Genomic DNA, 26,886 nt, shown 5'->3' on the forward strand with positions numbered 1-26,886 from the left:
GTTTTCAGATAGAGATCAGAATACATTCCTAAATCTATTTTCTTCCAAATACTACCGAAAATATTCCATACGTATTGAGCATGCTTATATTCTTCAGTAGGAATATCACTATCTGTCAATTAACTATGAAATTTTTCAATAGATGGTAACTCTGTCTTAGTTAGTCTATTTAAATTTTGGATGTATTCATATGGGAAAACTCCTTTTCTTTTGAGTAAATTAATCTGTTCTGAAGTGTAATTATCTTTCTGAAATTCTCTCTGTACAATATCTAGCTAAGGTAAATAATATGCTAATTTATCTAGAGATGTAGGCATAAATCGAAAGGAATCAATGAAACGAAAGCTAATTCGACTGTTTGTAACTTCTTTTGTGAGGGATATGTATCGCTCCTTGTTTTAGCGAGAACAGAGATCTTTCCTTCAAATTCTGAGTTAGTAGCAATTTCTGTTATAATAAAATGTGAGTCATAGCCTGTAAAGTTATGAAATACGACTGATATGAAAGCAGCATTCTTATAATTCAAATTGCAATATTTGTGAGCTGCATCTCTAAATTTTCTTGTTAAATGACAATGATTACGAACTCGTTTTTGGTTATCTTGAAAATATTGGTTGCAAATATGACATCTTCTTGCCCTTTTGAATGCCTGTTCATTAATAAATGATAAATCCATTTTTATTGCATTATTATATATCTTTTCTAACTCAATCACTAGGGACTTCAATTGCTTTATAAACCATAATGCTGGTGATTCATCTTCATTTAATTTTTTTCTATATGACTTATATAGCGACTTACTATCATCATAACGGCTTTTTACATATAATCCAATGCTATATACTTCATGTTCTTAGAAACTATTTCTCTTAACATCGAGATTTCTATTCGGATCTTCTATAGGTTTTAACAGACATTCAAAATCAGCGTATATAATAAATGGAACTTCCTCTTTATGCTTAAAATTTTTAAATTCTAAAGTAACATTGTCCGGTAAATTAATTTAACACTTATTTATTTTGGAACAGTCAACTTCATGAGATTTCAAATTTTCCTCGTTAGTAAAATAATGAAGGCAACGTTCGCAAAGATAAATTTTTTCAGTATTTTGAGTAACTTGTCTACGAAGGAGAGCAGATAAAGTTTTAATCCATACGTAGTGAGTTTCTAATTTGAATTTTTCATCATCTATTGATATTCGTGGTCTATTAGTATCATTTTCATCAATATATTCGTTTTGTATTAAGAGTAAATTCACATGTTTAGTTTGTTTTAATTTCGTTATACGAGGTGTGTTCAAAAAGTAAGGTGACTTTGTATTTTTAAGAAAAAATATTTATTTATTTATCAATATTTATGTTGTTCCCTTCAAAGTAATCCCCCTCAGATACAATACACTTATGCCAACGGTTTTTCCAATCCTCAAAGCACTTCTCATAAGCACTTTTCGATATAGCCTTGAGCTCTTCCAGCGATGCAGTCTTTATCTCTTCAATAGTTGCAAATCTCCGTCCTTTCATAGGTCTCTTTAGTTTTGGGAACAAGAAAAAGTCACATGGGGCCAAATCCGGTGAATACGGTGGCTGAGGCATGATTGTGGTGTTGTTTTTGGCCAAAAAATCTCTCACAAGCAAAGATTAGTAAGCAGGGGCATTATCGTGATGCAAAAGCCATGAATTGTTTTTCCACAATTCTGGGCGTTTTCTTCGTATTGCTTCTCTCAAACGGCGCATAACTTCAAGATAATACTGTTTATTGACCGTACGTCCATATGGTACCAACATAAAAAAACAAAAAAATCGATAATCGAAAGTACGTTGCCCGTGAAATTTGAAAAGTCACCTTACTTTTTGAACACACCTCGTATAGCACGGTGAGACTTCATATTTCGATCCATATTTTTTTAGTATATATAAATTTACACTTATATTATTGAATTTTTCAAATTTAGGTATACTTTTTATTTTTACAGGGAAGCTTATACCATCAAAATTTAGTTCATTCTCATAGGGCTTGTACTTAATTACTCTGTTTGGATTTCTTTGAACTAGATGAAGGCAAGAAAGTATAGCCCATTTAAAACATTCATTGTCTTCATTTTTAACATTAACACAGGCTCTTTTATTATCTATGCTTGACAGTAATGGTATATATGAACATGGTTTAAATGGATTATACTTATTTATATTAATAGTGAGACCAACAATAGCACAGGCCTGCAAGGTTTTGTTTTTTTGCAACTGAGGGTCATTTCCGAAGTAATTTTTGGCGTAGAATTAGAATCCGTCGTCAGAATTGCTTCATCACGTCAGGTTTTTGAGTAATCGTCCCCTAAAGGTCGTAAAAACACGTTTTTTGGCCATATTCAAGGCTTGATTACATCGTGAGTTTATATTCTTTTCAAAAACGGTTGACGGCATCTTAAAGAAGCACTCTTACCCTTCAAAACCCATTTTTCAAATTTAAGATATCATTTTTTTTTATCAAGATATCATCAATGGAAATTTGCCATTTTTGAGGTTTCACCATGAGCTTAAAAATTCGGCCAATTGTCCTGGAAGAATAATAATAATAATAATAATGGATAATTAATTGGATAATGATTCTAGAATAATTATAAAAAAAAATACTAAGAAATATATCGTATTCTTCCAGGACAATTGGCCGAATTTTTAAGATCATGGTGAAACCTCAAAAATGGCAAATTTCCATTGATGATATCTTGATAAAAAAAAAATGATATCTTAAATTTGAAAAATCGGTTTTGAAGGGTAAGAGTGCTTCTTTAAGATGCCGTCAACCGTTTTTGAAAAGAATATAAACTCACGATATAATCAAGCCTTGAATATGGCCAAAAAACGTGTTTTTTCGACCTTTAGGGGACGATTACTCAAAAACCTGACGTGATGAAGCAATTCTGACGACGGATTCTAATTCTACGCCAAAAATTATTTCGGAAATGACCGTAAGTTGTAAAAGAACAGTGACGACTCTCTATTTTGCAGGCCCGTGTAGTTTTTAACGACCAGCCTGAGTCTCTTTCTTGAAATTCTTTGATTTGCTTAAGTATAATATCTTTAACGTTATTTTTAAACCATCTATCAAGATCAGTAGTCTTATAAATGCAAACATTTTCTGTATTGAAATACTTGATTTGAATATCTTCTTCTTGATTTTTCTTTATGATAAATTGTGATGCCATTTCTGTATTTATTTTTAAGTTATTATGGATAGCAAGAAATTAAGATATTTTAATTTGTAAAAGTTGATTTGCGGCAACTAGAAATGTTTTTATATCTAAATGATGTTGATTAACTATACAGACTGTACTAATTCGATTTTCAAAGGGTGAATGAATTGGTCTCCAAACAACTCCATCTCCTGGAATTTCATCCTGAATAGCTGTTATGGTTGTATACTTCCACCAACTTTTATCGTTTTACTTAAATTGACTTCAATAGAATTCAAATGACAAGCACAAGTTTGACACCTTTGTCGAATTGCTCTACTTAAATCAGATCGTGTCATAAATTCATTAATTGAAATTATAACATTAATCGTTAGATTTCTCCATCTAATAGAATCGTCTATATCTAAATCATCCGAATGATTATAAGCTTTCCACAAATTTTTAATTGTTTCTTCAAAAAAGGCGATACAAGTCATGTTGTTAGTTATCTAGTTTTTATTCTCTTGTAGAGTCACTTGTCTATAGTTGTATAAAAGATTATTATGATGAAAGGATGGAAAAAGTAGTGAACAGCTCTAAAATGAACTCGTTCTCAGTTGGTAATGAATATTGATTTGTTTAACAAATCAATAAGGATAGGTCTTTTGCTAGGCCAAAGCGGTTTTTAAAGGTTAAGTGAGGGCGCTGCCAGCAAACTGAGGGCGCTGCCTACAAAGTGAGATGCTGTAGGCAGTATATGGAAGGGATAGCTCAAATGAAAGAGTGGGGGTGAACCGACTGTAGCACCATCTAACTTATTAATTTAGTATTAAAGGGTTTATATATAGATCTTCAGAATAAAAATATAGTCATTATTGCTTTGAGATACGATTCAGCTCACATATCATAGAGAATAATGGGATTTATACTCTAAGATGGACTATATTTTAGATATTCAAGGCTTTCAGAGTCCTAATAATATTTTTATTTGTAAGGACTTTGCCTATTTACCAGTATGTTCTAATACTTCACCTACAGTACTACTTTTTAAACCCCCATATCATTGGCTCAAACTGTATATTGAATATCAAAGTGTTAATAAGTGGTTAGAATTACATCATCATGGTATTTATTTTTATTATCGTTAATTAACATTGATTTTGTTTGAAATATTTAATATAATTAATTTTATAGGTATACGAGGTGTGATCAAAAAGTAAGGTGAATTTTGAAATTTAGCGGGCTACGTCCGTTCGATCTTCGACTTTTTTATTTGGTTATGTCGGTACACTCGTCTAGAACATACGTTCCAAATTTCAGCTTTGTAGTATGTTTGGTTTGTTTGTGAGAGGCATCAAGGTTAGAAGTGTTTTGCGTGCTCCACGATTTGCTGCTGTCTAAAAACATGGATCAAAGAGTTTGCATTAAATTTTGTGTGAAAAATGGAATCAAATGTTCCAAAACACTTGAAATGCTGAAAGTGGCATACGGTGAGTCTACTTTAAGCCAAAAAAATATTTACAAGTGGTATAAACTCTTCCAAGAAGGCCGAGAAGACACCGACGACGAACCTCGTTCTGGACGCCCCAGCACATCAACAACTGATGAGAATGTTGAAGAAGTGAAGAAAATAGTGTTGGGAAATCGTCGAATTACCATTAGAGAAATTGCTGATGATATTGGCATCTCATTTGGTTCGTGCCAATCAATTTTGACGAGTGTTTTAGACATGAGACGTGTGTCAGCGAAGTTTGTTCCGAAATTGCTCAATTTCGACCAAAAGAAACGTCGCATGAGCATCGCCCAAGAGCTACTGAATGACGTCAACGATGATCCAGATTTACTCAACAGGGTTATAACAGGTGACGAAACATGGGTATACGGTTATGACGTCGAGACTAAGACTTAATCGTCCTAATGAGGGATTCTGGATCACCAAGACCAAAAAAAGCACGCCAAGTTCGATCAAATGTAAAGGTTTTGCTTACAGTTTTCTTTGACTGCAGGGGCGTGGTGCATCATGAATTCTTGCCACAGGGTTGAACAGTAAATAAGGAATATTACCTGCAAGTTATGCGCAATTTGCGCGAAGCAATCCGCCAGAAACGTCCGAATTTGTGGAAAAATAAAAATTGGCTTTTGCACCATGATAACGCCCCTGCTCACACATCGTTGCTTGTGCGCGAATTTTTGGCTAAAACCAACACAGTAACGATGCCACAGGCACCGTATTCCCCAGATCTGGCCCCCTGTGACTTCTTCTTGTTCCCAAAACTGAAGAGGACCATGAAAGGATGGCGTTTTGCCACGATTGAGGAGATAAAGACGGCATCGAAGGATGAACTAAACAAGATCACAAAAAATGATTTTTTGAAATGCTTTGAGGATTGGAAAAAGCGTTGGCACAAGTGCATTATGTCCGAGGGGGATTACTTTGAAGGAGATAAAATAAAAATTGATGAATAAATAAATATTTTTTGAGAAAAATAAAAATTCACCTTACTTTTTGATCACACCTCGTATTATGGAGAAATGGTATTTTGCCATATAATTTTTTAAATTGTACTATTCGTAGTCATTTAAATAATTGTAGAAATATTTATGTGAAAGGATTACAAAAGAAGCAATGGCTCAAAAAAATTATTCCTGAAAAGTAGGTTCAAATAACACAGTCCGACAAGATTTTTGCACAAGCAAACCATACATGGTTCCCCGAAGAATTTTTGGCGCTGAAACCGAATCTGGCCTCAGAAATTCTCCAACACGTCAGGATTTTAAGATATCCTAACTGAAAAGTGCGAAAATAGCGATATTTGCCTATATTTGAGGTTATGTAGCGACATTCTCTATACACAAAAAACTATAAACGACATCTTGAAATAGCAGCCTAGTCCTTTCAAATGCCGTTGAATTTGCTCAAATAGCTTATTTTTTCTTTGAGATATTGTATTTTTAAGTTTTTCGATTTTATAAATATTGTACCTCTCAGAACATACTCGTACAGCTTTGAAAGTTTCGATGTCGAATTTTATGTCAAACGACTTCAATCAACTACTGTTCTGCAAGAAAATTAAGATATATACCATAGACAGGCTAACCTATCTTTATTTTATTAAATTTCTGATCTTAGGAGTTATCCCTGTAAATAATTACACACCTTGTTTTTCTTGTAAACGTTTCGCAATTCAATTTATTGCCACCTCAGTATACATCTGTTAAATATATAAAATGAATATTCTCAAAATGTATTTAAAAAAGTTACCCATAATTCCTCGACGGAATCCGATCTTATTCTTCAATCACAGATCGTATAATATAAAAAATTCTTATGTTTTCACTCCTGATATTTGATGATTTTATTTTATTAAATTTCTGATCTTAGGAGTTATCCCTGTAAATAATTACACACCTTGTTTTTCTTGTAAACGTTTCGCAATTCAATTTATTGCCACCTCAGTATACGATCTGTGATTGAAGAATAAGATCGGATTCCGTCGAGGAATTATGGGTAACTTTTTTAAATACATTTTGAGAATATTCATTTTATATATTTAACAGATGTATACTGAGGTGGCAATAAATTGAATTGTGAAACGTTTACAAGAAAAACAAGGTGTGTAATTATTTACAGGGATAACTCCTAAGATCAGAAATTTAATAAAATAAAATCATCAAATATCAGGAGTGAAAACATAAGAATTTTTTAACCTATCTTTAACCTAAAATATATCATTCCCACAAATCCTTACAACCCTTAAAAACCACCCCTGCCAACCCCCAAGCAGGCTAACCTACCTAACGCTGGTTAGAACGAGTTTAATCAATTGCTTTTCTATGAGGAACGTAAAATCTCAATCAGATAGGCTTACCTGTTGTCTCCTTGATGTACTCTATCCTCAGAAAACCCCCTCTACCAACCCCCAAGTAAACTAACAACCCACCTAACCCTTGGTAGAGCGAGTTTAATAAACTGCTTTTCTGTAAAAAAATAAATATCTCATTGACATTGCCTCTGATATACCCCTCCTCAGGTAGGGGTGGTTTATGAGGGCTGTAAGGGTTCGTGGGATGACGTAATTTAGGTTGAAGTTGGGTTAGCCATGGTATATATCTTAATTTTGTTGTAGAACAGTAATTGATTGAAGACGCTTGACACAAAATTCGGCGTCGAAACGTTCAAAGCTATATGTTCTAAAAGGTACAATATTCATGAAATGAAAAACTTTGAAATTTAATATCTGAAAGAAAAAATAAGCAAACTGAGAAAACCCAACGGCATTTAAAAGGACTAGACTGCTTCTTTAATATGTCGTTTGTAGTTTTTTACGTGTAGATAATGTCGTGGTGCTACGTAACCTCAAATATAGGTAAAAATCGCTATTTTCACACTTTTAGATTAAGATATCTCAAAATCCTGACGTGCTGGAGCAATTCTGAGGCCGGATTTAGTTTCAGCGCCAAAAATTCTTTGGGAAAAAATATATGGTTTGATTGTGCAAAAAATTAAGGTATTTTTGTAGGACTGTGTAATTTACGAAAAATTCTTTAAAATAATGAAGAAAATTGAAGTCTAAATGTTAGAAATTGTGAAAAATGACTTGTAACTGTTGATAAAAAATCGACAATTTAACATAATTAAGTACAAATTTTTATGATCATTCTTGATGCTTTATAATTTTTTATACTTTTTTCCAATTTTTTAATACCTTTTACAACAAATTTTCTCAGCAAGTACATTTTCAATGAAGATTTCTTTAGAAAATAAACTTGTGACACTTTTATTAAATTTACTAGCGCGTTTTGAGGAATTATCCTTTTTAATAACTCCCACGAGCCATGCAAAATGCCCGTGCCCACGCGTCGTGTTACAAATTATTTAAAGGTAAAGATAAGGAAGGCTCTTTTGCTCCTTTGAAAGGTAACGATGGGCTTTGTCACGAAGTTGGCGTTTTGGGCGTTGAATTGAGAGGAAGGGAATGGCGGGTGCACACAATTATCACTCCCGATATTCCTTAACGCGGACAGACACACGGGGGCACGTTACAGTAATTGAGAGGAGTTTAAAGGAGGGACTCGCCGTGTTCGCTCTTTTCGCTGTGCTCGCGGATGATCGCGAGTACCTCGCCGACGCGTCACGCACTCTTGAATAGAGAGAGAGAAAGAGACAAATGACCTGACCTGGCGAAGGCTGCTGGCAGGAAATGCTGCTGGTGCTGTTGCCAGAAAATGCGGCTGGTGCTGCAGGCAGGTTTGCTGGTGGTGCTGCAGGTAGGAAATGCTGCTGGTGCTGCAGGCAGGCTTGCGGTAGGTCCAGTTGAAGTCCACAATGCCTTGGGCGTCGCTGGCAATTCTCTCCTGGCTGTAATCTGATCAGCGTCGTATCGCTTCTTTGTGTCTGCTTAGCTATTCGGGTTTCTAGCGTGCGTACGCTCGGCCGTCACAATTGATCCTTCTGTCTCAAGATCTCGGCTCGAACTCTCTCCCCAACCATTCGGGCGTCGGCTCAAGCAACGCCGACGGCTTCTCTCTCGCTCGCTTACTCGCTACGCGCGACGTGTCAATCTCTCTCTCTTCTTCTTGTCGCAGCCGGTCTCGCTCCTAATTGGCTCTCAATGACGATGCCCGGCTCAGGTATTGGCCCTGAAATAAAGCGGTGCGAGCATCGGCATCGATTCCTAATTTCCACCACGTTCGCCAGAGCAACAGTGAAGAAGCGAGTTACGAGAGAGAGAGAGCGAGCCAGACAGGGCCGGCCATTCTAGCCAGGGCCGCGTCACAAACTAGATACCAATACAGAAGACAATTCTTTCAAATGCTTGTTAGTCAATATCTCTAATTAGTCAAGAGCAAGCTAATCATTTCCATTGCAATTTCCATAACACTTAATTTTTACCGTTAAAAACAGTTCTGATGTACCATAATCATAGATTTTCTTATTCTAAAAGAATAATAACTGTCTACAAAAATAATAACTATCCATATTTTACCAATAACAAAATACAGGCTATAGTATTAGTATTAATGAAGAAAAATAAATAGTAATGATGAAGAAAGGTGGACTAAGTATTCTGGATATGGAAAGGAAGTCAATTTCAAATCAAATAATTTTATCTTTCTACCTCAAACTATTATTTAGATCCTAAAATCATCATTGTGTTGCCCTTTTCAAAATTCATGAAATATACATTAACGGTTTTATAAAATAATGCATTCCAAAAGTTATTCAAGTACATCTTATAAAATGGGAGATCTTATATATTAAAATCAATCGGTATAACCAGAAACAAGCCAAAAAACTAAATTTATAATTTTTTCATTAATCATTGTTTTCAAGTCAACGCACTATATTGACAACTACTATTAAAAATTCATCCGATATATATTTCAGAAAATCTAGAATCTTATGGCAATTACTAATTTTCTACTCAATTTTATAAATATTTTAATCAATACCTTTTGCTTTATTCAAAAAAGCTGGCATTGACTTCCACAGGTACAAATTATCAGGACTGGCTAAGAGCGTATAACGTGAGAATTCCAAAATTATACACGAGCTCTCGAATAAGTACGAAATGATGATCTTTATTTGTGTCGAAGAAAGACATATAAGCTTAAATTACATTCTTAGACGAAATAAGCGTCATCTCTCAAAACTGGCACTTATCGCTCTTGCAGTTGGCAAAGGCGAGAGTAAAGTTGCTCGAAGTAACTCGAAGCAAAAAGAGATCATTACCAGGTCACGCGTTTCTCACAGCTTCTCTCCTCACTCTTTTTCGTGATTTGATTCCCTTCTCATGTGGTACACATAATGCTCTGGACATTCTAGTCAAAAACTCATGCTTCACTTTGCCTTTGTTAACGCCGCGTCGTAATTTTTGGAAACTCACTGCACGTGTCATTCTTTTTCTTTCCTCCTACTGCCGTCTTCTAATTCTCGTTTTCTTTTTCCCCCCTGTCTCTCGCTCTTCACGCTCTAACTCCCTTATCGTGTGAGGAGAGTGATGCACACAGGACCAGGAAACATTGCTATTAGCCGTATCACAGATTAAAAACATTTTAATACTTAAAATTATAAATAAAAACCTCAGTACGCAAAATGCACGCTATCATTTGTAATTATTAAAATTACCTTTTTATGGATAAAAGTGCATCTAAGGAAATGGAAAGAGTATTAAGAAGCCGAGAAAGAACTGGGAGAAATTTTTAAAAATATAGTAAAAATAACTTAAAAAGAGGGAAAAGCAACTCACCTGTAAACTATATACATATATTTATAATACAAAGACTTTTCAATGTTTTCATATTTTAAACCCATTAATGCTAATTAACAATGGTGAGCTGAAAAACCTTACTATTTTTATGTGAGAAATAACGTTGGCCTTATTTATGTAAAAGTATGTAAAAATTTCGTATTTCAAAATTTGTGTAACCATCAAGTATTTTTTAAAGTAAGCCAGATCAATATGTTTTTTATCATATAATCTATCATAAAAGTATTATATCTTAGGACGCCTTACGAATTTCTTTATAAAGTTCCGAAACTCAAGCTCTTAAAGAAACTCAAATTCTGTATAAGACAGCAAAATTCATTACACTCTCGCCACAAACAGACATGAGGTAAGCTAAAATCTTACTCTGCAAGGTACGTCAAAGTAAGCAAAACCTACTTAAAATTGCGGATATCGAAAATTTAACGAAATTCGGGAGCTATAAGAACCTCATAAAGCGTCGTAGCGAGTAGTTAGTAAGAGTTCAAGTCAAAGACTGCATCTCAGATCTTCGTTCCACAGCTATACATAAATATGGTGTATTTGGTAACTACAGTTGTAAACGTGCCTAACACATTTTGTTAAATTTTAAATAAACTCTACTTGGTCAGAAAATATTAAACCAGTATATTTCTGCATTTTTTAAACCTGATCTACGAAATATCTCTACGATAAGATTCTAAAATATATATGGAAAATACGAGTATAAGTGAGTTTTACCCACCAGATTACATAACGGTACGTCTTAAATGTTAGGTTTAACGGGTTAAACCTAAACGCGTTATATGAGTAGAATTTCTGATTTTTTAATTTTTTGTAATTATTTAAGTAAAAATGAATGTTTCTTGTCATGTTTAAGATCTCTAACGTTATAAGAGCGTGATTGAAAAAAAATCTACTTGTAATCCCTTAGTAAAGAAAGACAGATCGAGTCTATTGTTTTCTTCTCTTTTTTTCTTTTGAAGAATTTTATTGTTGTGTTTTAATAATTTATATAAGAGTGGAACTTGATCACATTCGGAAAAATTATGCATCAAATCAGCTACTAATAAAATCATACAGAACAAAATTTTCAAAGATATTTTTAGGATGCTAAGAAACTATAACAGAATCTAAAAAGATTCAGTAATGAGTAAATTTAATATTTTAGATACAGTAAAATGATGAAGTTTAGTAGGAATTGATCGGTTGATTGACTTGAAGAGCACTAAGATTTTGTTTCCCTCCTATTATATTATTTTTATTGAATCACCAATAAACTAATTACAGTTTCGTTAAAAATTATGAAACAGACACACGATGCGGATATGAAGCGGTCCATATGTGCCCTATGTGTGCTATGTCTTTGCCACCCGACAAACCGAACCTTGAATTGCTGTTTTCCTTTAGTCCTCTTTTTATGACCATACAATTCCGATGGGCTAGTAAAAATGGAAAAAGGATGCGTGGCTATTTTCAAAGGCTGAAACTATTCAGCACATTTATGATGTAATCTGTAAAAGACAATTTTAGCTTAAGTATTTGTGACAGAAAACGAGATGATAATGATGATCAAGTTACGTGAACAAATATTAATGTATGCGTGCGAACTATAGAAGCAAGATTTCAGGTCATTTCTTTAAATTGTTCCCAATCAAATTAATTAGGCATTCTCATTCTTTTCTCTCATTGCCCAAGGCTCGACTCATCGATCTGCATGAGAGCATTATGTCGCTGTCATGACCGTAAAGTAATTTCAGCTTCAAGGAATTAGATTTCGCAACACAATTAACGCAATACCTATTTCTGACTAAAAGAGTGCGAAAATTTGAAGATCGATATCTTAAGTAAAAAATGTTGAGGGAATAAATTTTTTTCAATTGACAGTTAAAGTCTCTACTTTCAGATTCATACTCAAGCATCGTTACCATACAGGCAAAATCGTAACTCGTCTGTGAACATGACGTACCTCCACTGTCTAATTGACTATTTTTCATAAGTTCTTCTTGCAGAAATTCGCAATTTTAAATCTTATAACGAATTTAAGTTTCATTCGTTATATCTCTCTCTATATATACTTGATATATATAGCAGCAGTCAACGCAGCCAAAAGATAAGAGAAAGAGAGAGAGAGAGAGAGATTAATTTGTGGCGTTGCCTTTTTCTCGCTAGTGCAGTGGTGAATGTTCCCTTTTTCAAGATGATGCTGGGGCATCTGAACTAATTCAAGAGCCCTACACTCCGCCACCACTGTAATCAGTTCTTCAACCCGCGATGCGATTTAGTGTAGATACTAGGGCATCAATATTTACAAAGGGCATGGCCGACGAGCATATAAGTATCATCTTATAATTAGGCTCTCTCTCTCTCTCTCTCCGCTTATCCACTTTCTCTCTCTTTGCCGCGCTGCTTACGCATGATGCCTCGTACGCTTTAAATATTTTATTTTGTATAAAGCCGATATTATTAGCATTTGTTGCGTCTTTCTCAATTGCCAGAATTTATTCCCATTTCCCTGCGGTTTCACTGTGCTCGTGTATACATATTTCTCGCTTTGAGCTACGCCAATCCATGATGCTCTACGCAGGCCACAAGGCGAATATATTGTAAGTGCAAGTAACGAGGTTTGGCCATATACATGACATTGCACTTACCTTGTGGCGTTCAACTGATAGTTTTTGCCGAGCAGTCAACTAAATAATAGTCTCGATTATAACGGCGAAGGAATTTAAAAATCTATTATATTAGAGCCCAACCTCTGATTTGGCATTAATTTTGTAGCTAAAGTGCGAAGCGAGAGGAATATTTTTCATGCGTAGTCGTTTTCCGAGAATCCAAAGTACATGGAATCCGAAACCTAGAGAGTCGACGTGGTTAGTAACAAATGCGCGCCTTCCCCTCTTTGTTTTATTTACATACGAGAGTCAAGCCATGTATCATATACACTTTCTTGTGAGCTCGGCCTTGAAACAGCTTAATGCTCAAAATTTCAAACTTATAATTTTGAATGCGAGACTTCGAAAATTATGTCTTCTAATAATTTCATATATTTTCAAGGCTACGCCAAACCTACATATTTGTGCGATACTATTGATATAGGCGATTACTGTTAGTCGGCCAACCAGTTAATTCAAACGACGTGCAAGTGATAATGTACACAAATTTGTGACGAGAGCAAGCGTTGGGCTTGTTCTCGTCGGAATTTTCCTCAATTCCCCCTCTTTCTCGGCAGGGCATGGTCTTTGTGTCAGCCGATGGAGATTGCCGAGCGAGGCCGAGCAGGCTCGAAGTTGTTACGCTGACGACAGTATAGAGGTGTTAGAAAGAGAGAGAGAGAGAGAGAGAGAGAGAGAGAGAGAGATAGCTGGAGGCTTGCGTGCCCTACGCAAGATTAGGCAGGCACGCGTCGCGAACCAATTAGCGCATTGGTCGCGCGCCGCCTAATAAGTAGGTCAAGTGGGGAGAGAAAAAGAACGAGGAAGAAGCTGTAGATCGCGGAAGAGAAAAACGAGCGACGCAGATGATAGTAAGTCGAGAGCAGAGTAAGAAGGTTCCCAGTCAATCAGACGGTCAGCGGTGCGAAGTCAAAATGCAGCTGAGGACAAAGTGCCAGGCAAACACACACATCGCCAAGGGCCGCGGAGGACCGAGAGAACAGAGGACGACTTGTTCCGGCATCTGCTCGGAACGCTACTGGGAGAAGCCGGCAGGAGTTGCCCAGCGACGACCAGCAACATCGTGCGCAGGGCGCAGCCAGGACTCCCGTTCCAGTATCAAAGGTGAAGTCACGCAAGTTAATCTTTCTCTCTCACTCTCTTTCTTCGACGATAGCACAGTGCGTAAATTTAAATATTAGGTAGGTAGCAAGGCGTGCATACACCGACTACCTGCCCTAATTACGGTCAGTGTCATAAATCGCTCAAATAGAAATCGTCCAGGCTATCCCTCGCCGGGCGACTTTCTCTTTTAGGTAAGTAGCCTAAGTCGGTTTGTCGTCAAGGCGGTCATCTGCCGGGTGACGCACGTTGTGTTTCGTATAGATTTGTAAGCGCGATTAGTTAGTTAACTGGTTCTTCATTGTTCTTTAGTGTTAAGACGTGTTCGCAACACCGTTGTGTTTATTAGATTAAGAGTTTGTAAAAACTGATTTTAAGAGTTTATTTTATAATGTAGTTTATTATTATACGATTATCCATGTACGGTTTTGAGATATAAGTGTAAATTGATTTTGATTTGATTTAATTAGATTTGTTTAAATGCGAATTTGTGTTTTGTATATAATTCCCTAACCACTTTCATTTCTTTGCGTTCTCCCCCCTTTCCGCCTCAATTGCTATAAGCGAGTGCGCCTCACTTGCCCACCTTAAAAAAATGGTTAACGAATGAGCTTTCGTTACAAATTACACGTATACATATTACGTATACTCCATAAGCTGCGCGCGCTATAATTTCAGGCTTTCACAGCAATAAATGTAACCTTTACGCCGTGTGCCTACACCGTCGTGGCTAACATTAAACTAATTTACTGATACGTTTGCTTATTTTGATTCTTATCGTGTTGATTGTGATATGTAATTCCACTGGTTAATACGTGTTCAAACTAATATCAATTTTGTCTTTGCATATGCTAAATAAATATAGTTTCTAAACTAAATTTCATTTAATTACAGTTAGTATTAAAATTATTATTATTATTCATATAATTTTTTTTTTAATTTTTATTTTGATAAATATATTCAACGAACATGGCAACCAATTGGTCACTGAATGATTTAACGATTTTTAAAGAAAATATTAATCTAAAAAAATATGAACCCATTGGATCAGAAAACTATCCAGTATAGATATTAATTGCATGTTAACCCAGCTAGAATTACATACTAAGGGCACATTATTTAAACGTGCGAATCGCCTATACCGCAGATTAAACGGCGACTACACGGCAGAAGACTTCGTAGCAACCGATGACCAAGACGAAACTATAGCTCAGGAGAGGCGCGAAGACCTCATCCGCTTGTTTTTCAATTCTGAGGCTGTACTAGAAGAAATTTGCAACGAATTATGCACAGCCTTAGAGGTTGAAAGGTTGCTTGATCAAGATGAAAGCTCAAACATAGAAAACGCACTCGAAAACTTACACGCAAATTCACCTGTCGGTAATCATGGTGATATGTCCCTCACTTTAGGCGTAACCAGAACACAGAATACATACTGAGATGAACACAGAATGATACAAGATCAACCAGTTATTACGCTAGAAGATGATCAGAATCAAGGAACAACAACTATGGGCACGACTTAGATGGCACAGCCTCCTAAAACAAAAGAGGTTGCGACATGTGTTATAAACAGGAAACACGAAATGCGCATGGCACGTGTCACCATGCCAGATGACCAAATCCTAGAGATACCCTTTGCAGCAGCAATGGAGCTAAGAAGAGTGTGGCATGTAGAGTTACAGGCAAATACAGTTCCAACAGCAAATGTCCGACTAGATTGCATCACTACAAAGAGAAAAGGAGAGGATACTATTGAAAAATTCCCAATACAAAAGAGTAGTGGCAACATTGAAAAGTCACAACATTTTCCTACAACAAGATAGAAGTAAATTGAAGAAGATAACAAAAGATCTACAAACAAGACTAACACAAACAGTAGGCGTGCATCAGCAATATGCAGAGCAAGCACGCCTAGAAACAACAAAAACAGCGCAATTCGCAAATACTTTTGATCTCAACTACTACGATTTCTCTAGTGTTTACAACACTTCAAAGCTGCCAACAATTTACAACAATTCAAAGATTATCTCATCCTCTCTTCGCTTAGTCCACAGGCGCCAATGTTCCATTCGACGACGAAGCCAGCTCAGACATTTATTGGTCAACCCTACGCCCTCGCGTTACTCGCTTAGCAAACAATTAGGCAAGACAGTGCGAGAATGGAAAATAAATTTCTCGGGATACTCAAACGTCAGCATTGAGGAGTTTCTCACACAGGTGGATGAAAACCGCCATCTAGATCAAATTTCCGTCGACGAACTTTTAAACTCGATGACTCCATTGTTCGAGGCACCGGCTCTTCTTTGGTTTTGTACCTTAAGGCCATCTTGGACTACTTTTGAAGATATCAAGCTCGCTGCGCTGAAAGCCTACAGTAAATGCAGAAGAGATACTCGAAGCTTAATCGTAAAAGCTTATAATCGTACGCAAGGTTCAGATGAACCTGTGCTAGAATACATGGTGTCTCTGTTGACTATTCTGAGATAATTCGACCACCCGTGGAGCAAGTGTGATCAAATTAATTTAATCATAGATAATCTGCCTAAAAAGAAGTTGAATGTTTTCAAGGACATTTCTATCTCGATGCAGATCCTCTAAGAGAAAGCCGAAGAGGTAGAGGACGACGATAAAGGCGACTGGAAACCTCGTCCGTCACCTGACCTAAGCATCTTGCCAGAGACGGCATATAGTACAAGCCTCGTGGCAAAGTGACGAAGGCCATGCCAGCTAGCCTGTCGTCCCTAAATGAGAGGGTACGACCAGTCGACGAAGCCGAACTAGAGAAACTCCTAGTGAGGATAGTCGACAAAGGGGCCAAAGAGGTAGGTCTCACCAAGCGACCTGTCCAGCTCGCCAACGGAAAGGACTCTGGTGAAAAGTCTGAGACGGCAACCAAAGGACCACCGAATGGCTCAACCAGTAGTCCGCCTCGAGGTAACTTTCGAGGCCGTGGACGAGATAGTCGGAGAAACTGGGGGCGCCAAGGTGGCAATTGCACCTTGACAATCGCCCCAGGTCCGAGAAAAACAAAAATAAAGAGGCTGGTACTGATAGCGAGAAGACCCTTTGTTGGGAATGCAGTTGGATGAACCTAAAAATGCTAGCGGGAGTCAGTAGATGAGGTCCCTACGGTTTTCCTTATCACCCGGACCTTTGACGTTAGTGGTGTGTCAGGAGTAGCGCCAGCACTAGTAACACGGTGGACAATCCTACGCTAGCCAGGGTCAGCCCTTCCGACGCACAGACAGTAGGCGATGGAGGTACTGTCGCAAGCGTCCAGATCGATGACACCTAGGTGGTGGTTGACAGTAAATGTCGGCGACTATCAGTTTAGAAGTCTCTGGGATACCGGAGCTTTCCTGACTCTCCTCGGTTCGAGCGCCATTTCGATGGCTACAGCCTTAAATCGGTGCGTACGTCCTTACATGGATCTAGGAACTAAAGCGATTAACGGTCATTACGTACCCATTGTGGTTAGCGTAAGGTTTCCCTTCACGATTGGAGGGGTGATGCATATTATCGACGCTCTCATTTGAACTGAAGTCGACACAGAGTGCACTGTAGGTGCCGACTTCAAATGTGCCTTTTCGGCTTATTTATATCCAAAAACAGGTAAGCTGATTTTTTATGGCTGTGAGGAAAGCGTGCTTACAATTCTTTCCACGAAGAAAACTGAGGAGGCAATGACCTTAACTTTACTGGGGATCAAAGATCTCATGGACGAACAGAGAGCTGAGATAGAGAAAGTCATTCAAGAATTGCTCCCTGAGCCCACCTGTAAACTGTTAGACTGTACAGGATGGATCAAGCATGATATTGACAACTGATCCGCGCCTTATTCAACAAAAATACTATCCAGTATCGAAGAAAATAGAGGACGAGATGCACCAGCAAGTGCACAAAATGTTAAAGATGGGAATTGTCCGGAAATCTACAAGCCAATAATCAAGTCCGATCGTTATTGTCACAAAGCCAGATGGCACGTATCGGTTTTGTGTTGACTACCGAAAAGTTAACGCGGTGTCGAAAATTCGGCAGGCGGCCCAGAAATCTTTTAAATGCTGGCAGACAGAATTATCACGCCAGAAATGGAATCCTATGCATATACATACCTGGATGATTTGATGATTGCGACCGAGATATTTACTGAGCACGTGAAGTGGGTTACGTTGATTTTACAAAGAATCAACGAGACCGGCCTTACGATAAACCAGAAAAAGTCTAAGATTTTCATGCCCAAGACTCGGCGTACTGGTGAATCGGGACGGCTGCCGCCCCGATCCGGAGAGAGTGCAGCCGATCTTAGACTACCCGGCGCCGAGAAACTTATGACAATCACGCCTTTTTCTCGGCATGGCCTCTTGGAACCGCAAGTTCTTAGAGGACTTTGCGACTTTGGCCGAGCCCCTTACTGCACTCACAAGGAAAGACACGAAGTATCTCTGGACCAACGAGCATTGGGCCGCTTTTGAATAAGGAAAAGCCCTACTTGCGACGGCGCCTATTTTAGCCAGACGTGATTTCAAGGCGCCGTTCATCGTTGAGTACGATGCCAGCGATACCGGCCTTGGCAGCGTTCTTATCCAGAAAATTGATCGAGAAGACCACCCTCTTTGCTTTGCTAGTCGTGTCCACTCAGCCACTGAGCGAAAGCTATCAGTAACTGAGCGTAAATACCTTCCCATTATTTGGGCACTCGAAAAATTTCGACCATATATCGAAGGCTATCACTCACCGTGGTGACAAATCACCATAGCTTAATCTAGCTCCAAAATCTAAAGAGTCCAAATGGCAAGCTAGGCTGATGGTCATTTCGCCTTCTGACATACGAATTTGATATAGTGCACCGAAAGGGCAAAGACAATGTCGTGCCTGATGCCTTGTCTCGCATGTACGAGAATGACGAGGATGTCTCTGTTTTCCTCGCTTTCCACAAAATCGAGATGTAACGAAGCTCGCTCGTTATCAATTTTTAAAAGTGGGCAAGTGAGGTGGACTCGCTCATAGCAATCGAGGAGGGAAGGAAGAGATGTAACGAAACTCCGCTCGTTATCAATTTTAAAGGTGAGCAAGTGAGGCGCACTCGCTCATAGCAATCGAGGCGGGAAGGGAGGAGGGGAAAGGTGAAGAAATGAAAGTAATTAAGAAATTACACACACATGAAAATCGCATTCAAATAAAAATTCAATCAAAACCAAAATCAAATTGAAATTACATTTAAACTTCAAAAACCGTACATGAACAAACCGCAGAATTATACCTATAACTAGCTTTTACAAACACTTAACCTAATGAACACAACGGTGTTGCAAACACGTCTTAACACAAACAAACACAACTGTGTCTTTAACACCTAATCCCATACCAGAACAATAAACAAATTAACTAACTTATCGCGCTCGCAAATCAAACAGACATACAGCACGCGTCGCCCGGCAGATGACCGCTATGACGACGAACCGACTTATGTTAGCCTACTTAAACTAAAAGAGAAAGTCGCCCGGCGAGGGATCGCCTTGACGGTACTCTACCTAAACAATTTAATGACGCCGACCGTAATTAAGGCAGGTAGCCGGCGCGTATACGCCTTGCTACCTACCTGACCCTTACAACTACCCGCTGTGCCATATCGCTAAAGAGAAAAAGAGAGAGAAATTAGATTACGAGCATTGATCTTCAATGTAGGAACGGGAGGCCTGGCTGCGCCCTGCGGAGGATGTTGCTGGCCCTCGCTGGCCAACTCCTGCCGGCTCCTCCGGGTAGCGTCCCAAGCAGATGCTGGAATAAGGCACTCGTCCTCTTCTCCTCTCGGTTCTTCTTAGCTCCTTGGCGGCGAGTGCGTTCAGCTGACCTTTTGTTCTCAACTGCACTTCAACTCTGCACCGCTGACCGACTAAGCCATCTGGATCGGTAATCGACTAACTACCGTCTGTACTTCCATCGACTGGAAACCTTCTCTTGCTCGTTCGGTTCCGCGATCGACAGCTTCTTCCTCGTTCTTTCTCTCCCCATTTGACCTACTTATTAGGCGGCGCGCGACGAATTCGTGAATTGGTTCGCGACGCGCGCCTGCCTAATCCTGCGTGGGGCACGCACGCCTCTAATTCTCTCTCTCTCTCTTTCTAACACCTATACTTTCGTCGTCAACTTAATGCCTTCGGGCCGGTTTGGCCTCACTCAGCAATCTCCGTCGGCTGAAACAAAGACCATGCATTAGGCGCATTTAAGAATGCGCCTAACGCTGGTCATCATGCCTTGCCGAGAGAGGAGGTACTGAGATAAATACCAACGAGAACAAGCGCAACGCTTCCTCTTGTCACAGAGACAAATGGTACTTGCGTAAGTTTAAGCAAGTAGCCAAAGATCTGCGGGGTCACCCGTATTGGAAAGTTTTCGGCAATCGCTTATTTATTTACTAGCCAGACTCGATCGTTGACGAGTTAATAAATCACAACGAGAATACGTGGAAGCTAGTGGTTCCTCGAGGACAGCGGGAGCATATTCTCGTGGAATGTCATGATGAACCTACGTCCGGACATCTCAGCCGCTATAAGACTCACCAAAAAGCCTAAAAGGCCTGGCCTTTATAAAGACATTACCCACTATGTGCGGAACTGTCAAGTGTGTCAACAGATAAAGGTTGAACAAAAGCCACCTGCTGGACTTATGGGTAAATATATCGTTACTCGTCTATGGGAGGTTGTTTGCGGTGATTTGATGGGTCTATTCCCACATTCGCCTCAAGGCTATGAATATCTATTAATTTTCATGAATATGTTTATCAGTTGGATCGATTGCCTTCCGGTACGAAAGGCCAATGGCAAGACTATCAAGAAGGAAATTAACCATTTTATTTTCCTGCGATTCGGCATTCCAGATCGCTTTTTGTCAGACAATGGCACACCATTCAAAAACACGTAAATGCTTGGAAGCTCATGGAGTCATTCATAGCAGGTCTGCTCTATCGCGACAATTGGCACTATCGTATGAGGAAACTCGACAACTTTCGAGCCAATGCGCTCGAAAATTCTAAAACTGCTCAAGCAAGACAAGAAAAATACTACAACCAAAAACATCGTGACATTAAGTATGACGTCGGTGACAAAGTATGGAAGACAAATCGTGTGCTTTCATCTGCAGCCAAGGCCATCGCCGCTAAGCTCTGCCCAAAATATGCAGGGCCTTTCGTTATAACAGCTTACCTCGGCATGAACTCGTATCAACTCCAAATCGAAAAGGGTGTTGATATCTGGAAGGCCGTTGTCGATCTAAAGCCTGCTATGCCGACGAGAAATTTTCGGAAGAAAATCCGCGGGACGATGAAAACGTCTTAGAGAGTGAGATATAAAAACTCTTAGATGAAGAAATCGATCTGCCTGCTGAGCAATCGACATCTAACGAGTCCATGCCTGGCATCCCGCCTATTCCCATAGCCGGCCCGGCAATACAGCTTAATACCAGTAATGCTTTGCCAACGGCTATAGTAGCGGTTCCGCAGAAGCGTGGACGACCCCTAGGTTCAAGAAAAATAGCTCTGCCACCGCTCGCGTCTTCGCCTCGACGTTTATGTCCCAGAAACATTTTGTAAATGTTTCGCGAATAATATTGGATCTAAATTTCACATGACCTTAGCGATGAACGTCGTGGATCAATCGAAACTCAACATAATACCTTATCCCAAACGTTGGATTTCGCGCTATGTGCGAATCCGGGGTCAAAAAGAGGGGTTTCCATTACAAAAAACACTTCGACCTTGAAATGACCTTCAAAATGAGGTTAAAGGTCAAAGGTTTTTGGTGCATTGGGTGGCTTACTCTGTTCTGAACAAATTTTGTAGAGGTCATTTTTCGATATCTTTATGTTGAGATTAACTTAGATATTATCTATTGTTAAGAGTAGCGAGGTGTTTGATGGAGTAAGTGAAATTAATATATACAATTCAGAGTGTCATTAAACAAATAAGTATCAGTGTTGGAATTGATTTTCCTAGCCACCTGAATTCCACTAACTTCTACATGTTTACATAAGTCAGACTTTGTACTACTTTAACTGTAAGTACTTGTCATTAGTAAACGTTACTAATCAATTATTTAATCAAATATCAATGTTAAAACAGTCAAGAAAACTGATCTATTATAATAAACCTAGAGTAAAACTGGAATATTGTAACGATCTTCGAAAAATCTTTGAAAAATGTTGGGAAAAGACGTGTTTTTACGCGTTTTTGTATTCAAAAAACTTACTGATTAATTGATAACTGATTCTTTATGATTTATAACTGAAAGAATTAATGCTGTTTATAATTTTAATCAATATTAACAAACAATTTCCAATTTCCGATTAGTATTTTCAAATGGTATTACCGCAGAAAGCAAGAGCTTATTATTTTTCTTGGTTTATTGTGGTAATATACAATAAACCACGTGTGTAATCCACAATAAACCACGAAAAACATTTTGATTGACCTTGAATTCAAAAAAATTTTTGCAGTCAAAGATATTAAGTTAATAAAAATTCGTAGTATTGATTGATATATAAATTAATATATATATATATTGTATTTATGTTTGGTAAATAAATACTAGAATATAAATATTATTTTAGTTGAATGTAACTTTATGTTATATTATAATAGAAACAATTTTTTATATCTTATTCTTGTAACGGCAAGTTTAGTTTTGTTTTCTAGTTGCACAATAGTTATCTAATATTCAAGGATTCTGATCGTCAATTTATTTTCAGATAACCATTGCTTTTGTGATTTTTTATTAGTAACAAAACCAAATATAATTTATCATCAGCATATGCTAAGTGTAATGTTTTGACTCGTATAGTGTATTGATAGATTTTACTATTAAAATTTTAATATTCTTTAGCTTTTTCAACAGTCATAATATGCAATAAACTCTTGTATTGGAATGTAAATTAAAAAAAATATTTTTTTTAATTAATTGTAAAATTGTTATGAACTTGTTTTTCTAACTTAGCTCTATTTTCTTTTTTTTTTCAAAAATGTATTACACAGCATTTGTTTCAATTTTAATTGAATATGTATTCTAAATATATAAGAATAAATCTACAATTATTTTGTTCCTATTATTACAATTGAGTAGCTATATAAAATACTGGCCCGAAACTTATATTTATTTTTTGTGGTATAGACATAAAACTGCAGAGATAACTATTTTAATACTAAATTTTACTGATTTATCTGTGAGTATTTAATAAAACAAAAGTAATTTGTGGATTTGCTCTGAAGGTGGTTCCAGCGAATTGTCAAGTTCATAAGAAAATAACAAAAAATACCTATTAAACGACATTAAAGATTTTCTTCAGTTTTTAATTGAGTTTAATGAGAAATAAATCCAATTCAAGTTCTTATACATTGACAGGACAGGAGGTATCAGGTCAATGCTCTCGCTTATTCTTTTATAACTTTTAAAAATTTTTTCATTTTGGTATCCACTAGATACTTTCAAAAAATCATTATTCTGTACAGGAACCCTTAATCATTAGGATATTTCATAAAAATATGTCAAATTGATGCATTTCAGGGGTAAAAACATAAAAGCTGTCAACATGGAAAATACTATATTCGCTTTTATTATTAGCTATGACATTATACGCTTTTCAATGATTTCATGAAATTACAATCATTTTAAGAGGGCTCCAGCGCCACGGTGGTTCCCAAATGGTTTTCAACATTGATTACACGAATTGCAAAAACGGTATTTCTCTTCAACTATCTGCTACTTTGATAACTATTAAGCAATCAATGTGACAAAAATTGGGGTATTCCGGACAGTCTCTAATTTTTGATAAGTGTAGTAACGGGTCCCCTTCATGAAACTGAGCAGCACGCCGGAGCCACCTTAAACTAAAATCTTTCCAAAAGATTAAAATAATAAATAATATAAATCGAATATTTCAACAGGAATCAATTGGAATGGAGTCTACAAGTGAAGGTTCATCTACAGTTAAAAAAAGGAAAATTGATGATTCTAAATGCTTCCAATGTGATAAGTATTTACGCCATATACCTGGATCTCATAAAGAAATATTGACTCGCGAAGAGTGTAAAGATATGTACACTAATTATAATATTTATCTGCAAATTGGCGATTTTCTTTGTTTTAAATGCAGAAGTAGATTAAGATTGAAAAAAAGTATAGTATCAAAAAATAATGTTTCTTTCAATGAAGAATCTGTTGATGTTCAAAGTTCTTCTACAAATCAAGAAATTAAGTCTCATCCTTCAGATTCTACTCAAGATCTGTATGAAGGCACAACTGGTCTATAGGAAAATGCATCACAGTTATCAATCGATGAAATTCAATCAAATCAGAAATCGTCGGAGCAAAGTCAAATTAGTACAAGTACGAATACTGACAGTACAGAACACGACAAGTGTATTACAAGCACACAATCAACTGAGAGTAATAATTCCACTTTTTGTTGAAACTATACCTGTTGAAACAGTAAGTATGTCATTCTCAAGAACAATCGCAAGTCATGCATACTGTTTCATGTGTAAATCGCTAGAAGATTTAAAGGATATACCTTTTGATGCGCGCATGCAAGTTTTTGTGAAAAGAGAAATTTTCATTCCTAGACGAAATAGGTGTTGCAAGAAACATTTGATAAAAAATAGATTTTATGAAGACGATTAGGCTGCCATAGAAATAGTGACACATGAATCATTGATAGAAACTTCAGAATTAGGAAAATTCTTGGGTACTTTATCAGATCGCGTCGATTCTCGATTTTTAGATCAATTCAACGACGAACAGATGTCTGAAGAAAGAGTTAAAGCTTTGACAGGTTATACATGGGGTAACATATTTGAATTAAAAGAACTCATGACTTCAATGCGCAATTCAGAAAATCGAAATGTCCTACAAGCACTAGTTACATTCTTACTCAAACTAAGGACTGGTAATTCAAATCGATGTGTTGGGGCTATACTTGACGTATCTGAAAAACCAGTTCAAAAAAATATTGATGCAGTATTAAAGTGTTTTGAGAAAGATATTTTACCAAAATACTTTAGATATCAAGCTCATTCTAGAGAATTTTATATCAGTCAAACATCACCAGTAGCAAAGATACTACACAATTTAGAAAATCGGTTAGCTTGGATATGCGATGGTACTTATCTTCGCCACCAAAAAAGTGCTAACAACGCATACCAAAGAAAGTCATACTCTGTACAGAAAAAAAGCCCACTGGTTAAGACTTTCACGATCACTACTACTAATGGATACATAGTTAATACTGCTGGGCCATTTAACGCTAATAAAAATGATGCAACAATATTAAAGGAATTATTGGAATCGCCTGAAGGTCTTAATAGTATACTAAAAGAAGGAGATGTTTTTTTTCTGGACAGAGGTTTCCGAAATGTTGTATCTTTATTGGAAGAAAGAAAATTCCAAGTATTTATGCCAGCTTCAAAAGGCAAAGTAAACCAGTTGTCGGACGAACAATCAAATGCATCTCGATTTGTGACAAAAATAAGATGGGTAGTTGAAGCGATTCATGGGATCATTGGTCAGAAATGCAAACTTCTACACAATCAATTGCATAATTCTCTCCTACATAATGCTCATTTGTATTGTCAGATTGCTTGCTTTTTACAGAATCGCTTTGGGAAACGTTTGAATTCAGATGCGGAGTTAATAGAACCAATTATTGAAAGAATGCATCTTAGAAAAAGATTAAAGAATACTTTTGCTAGTTTCAAGCAGAACAAAATTGGAACCGAAAAACTGTACCGTTCCATAATATGTCTTCTGATGATCTAAATGATTTCTCAGAAATGACTATTAATGATCTTAAAGTATTTTTCACGGGTTCCTATTAACTTGCACAAGCAATATCTGAACACGTACTTGTAGATCAAATAAATATTTATTTATTTTTTAATCGTGTGCCATTTATTCAAATTATTTGTTACAGTATATTACTAATTATATTCCTATTCTTAGTTGCTGAACTTGGTAGTCAAATAATTTCCAAATTATTTGGCGGAATTCTAATGACAAATCAGATTCAGTGATAAAATGACGCTTAGCGTTGAAACAAAAATTTATTTTGGTATACAAAGATTGATTTTTATTGACGATTACTCATAATCTATTAAATGATAATGCTAATGATCAAATTATACATATTTTTATGTAATTTTTCGCTTAGAATATGATGGTGCAATTGGTTTTACTACAAGTGGCTAACCTATAAAGCATTAGAATTGGAAAACCCATTTTTTCCAGTGATTTTTCGCGTCTAGCACTTTCTAGATACATCCTACGATAGAACAGACAGCATCATCGTGTTCTACACAAAAAAATACATCGAAAACATGTATTATACTATTATCGTCGGTAACATCATACAAGTAGAAATAGATAATTGAATTCCAACCTTCGATTTTCTAAGTGTTGCATATGGATAAATAAAGACACAGGTTCGAACGCTGATTTCTCCTGATATAATAGTGAGAAAAACAAAAGTATGATACATGTTTTCGATGTATTTTTTCACGTAGAATACGATGGTACTATTAGTTTTTTCATAGAATCAGCCTAAAACGTGCTAGAAACGAAAAACTGCTGAAAAAACGGATTTTTTGAATTTTTAAGCATGGCGCCAACAAAAATACGGTTCGGATAACATTTTTTCTTATTGTTCA

At 36.9% G+C, this 26,886-nt stretch overlaps 1 protein-coding gene across 3 annotated transcripts in view; it reads left to right on the plus strand.

Annotated features, from left to right (window-relative positions):
* LOC131663273 (vesicular acetylcholine transporter) overlaps positions 1-26,886 on the plus strand; it is an 897,411-nt gene that overhangs the window by 719,651 nt on the left and 150,874 nt on the right. The window lies entirely within an intron of this gene.

Source organism: Phymastichus coffea, unplaced genomic scaffold (assembly GCF_024137745.1).
Source record: "Phymastichus coffea isolate CEN01 unplaced genomic scaffold, Cenicafe_Pcof_1.1 PCOF00032, whole genome shotgun sequence".
In the NCBI taxonomy this organism is placed as follows: domain Eukaryota; kingdom Metazoa; phylum Arthropoda; class Insecta; order Hymenoptera; family Eulophidae; genus Phymastichus; species Phymastichus coffea.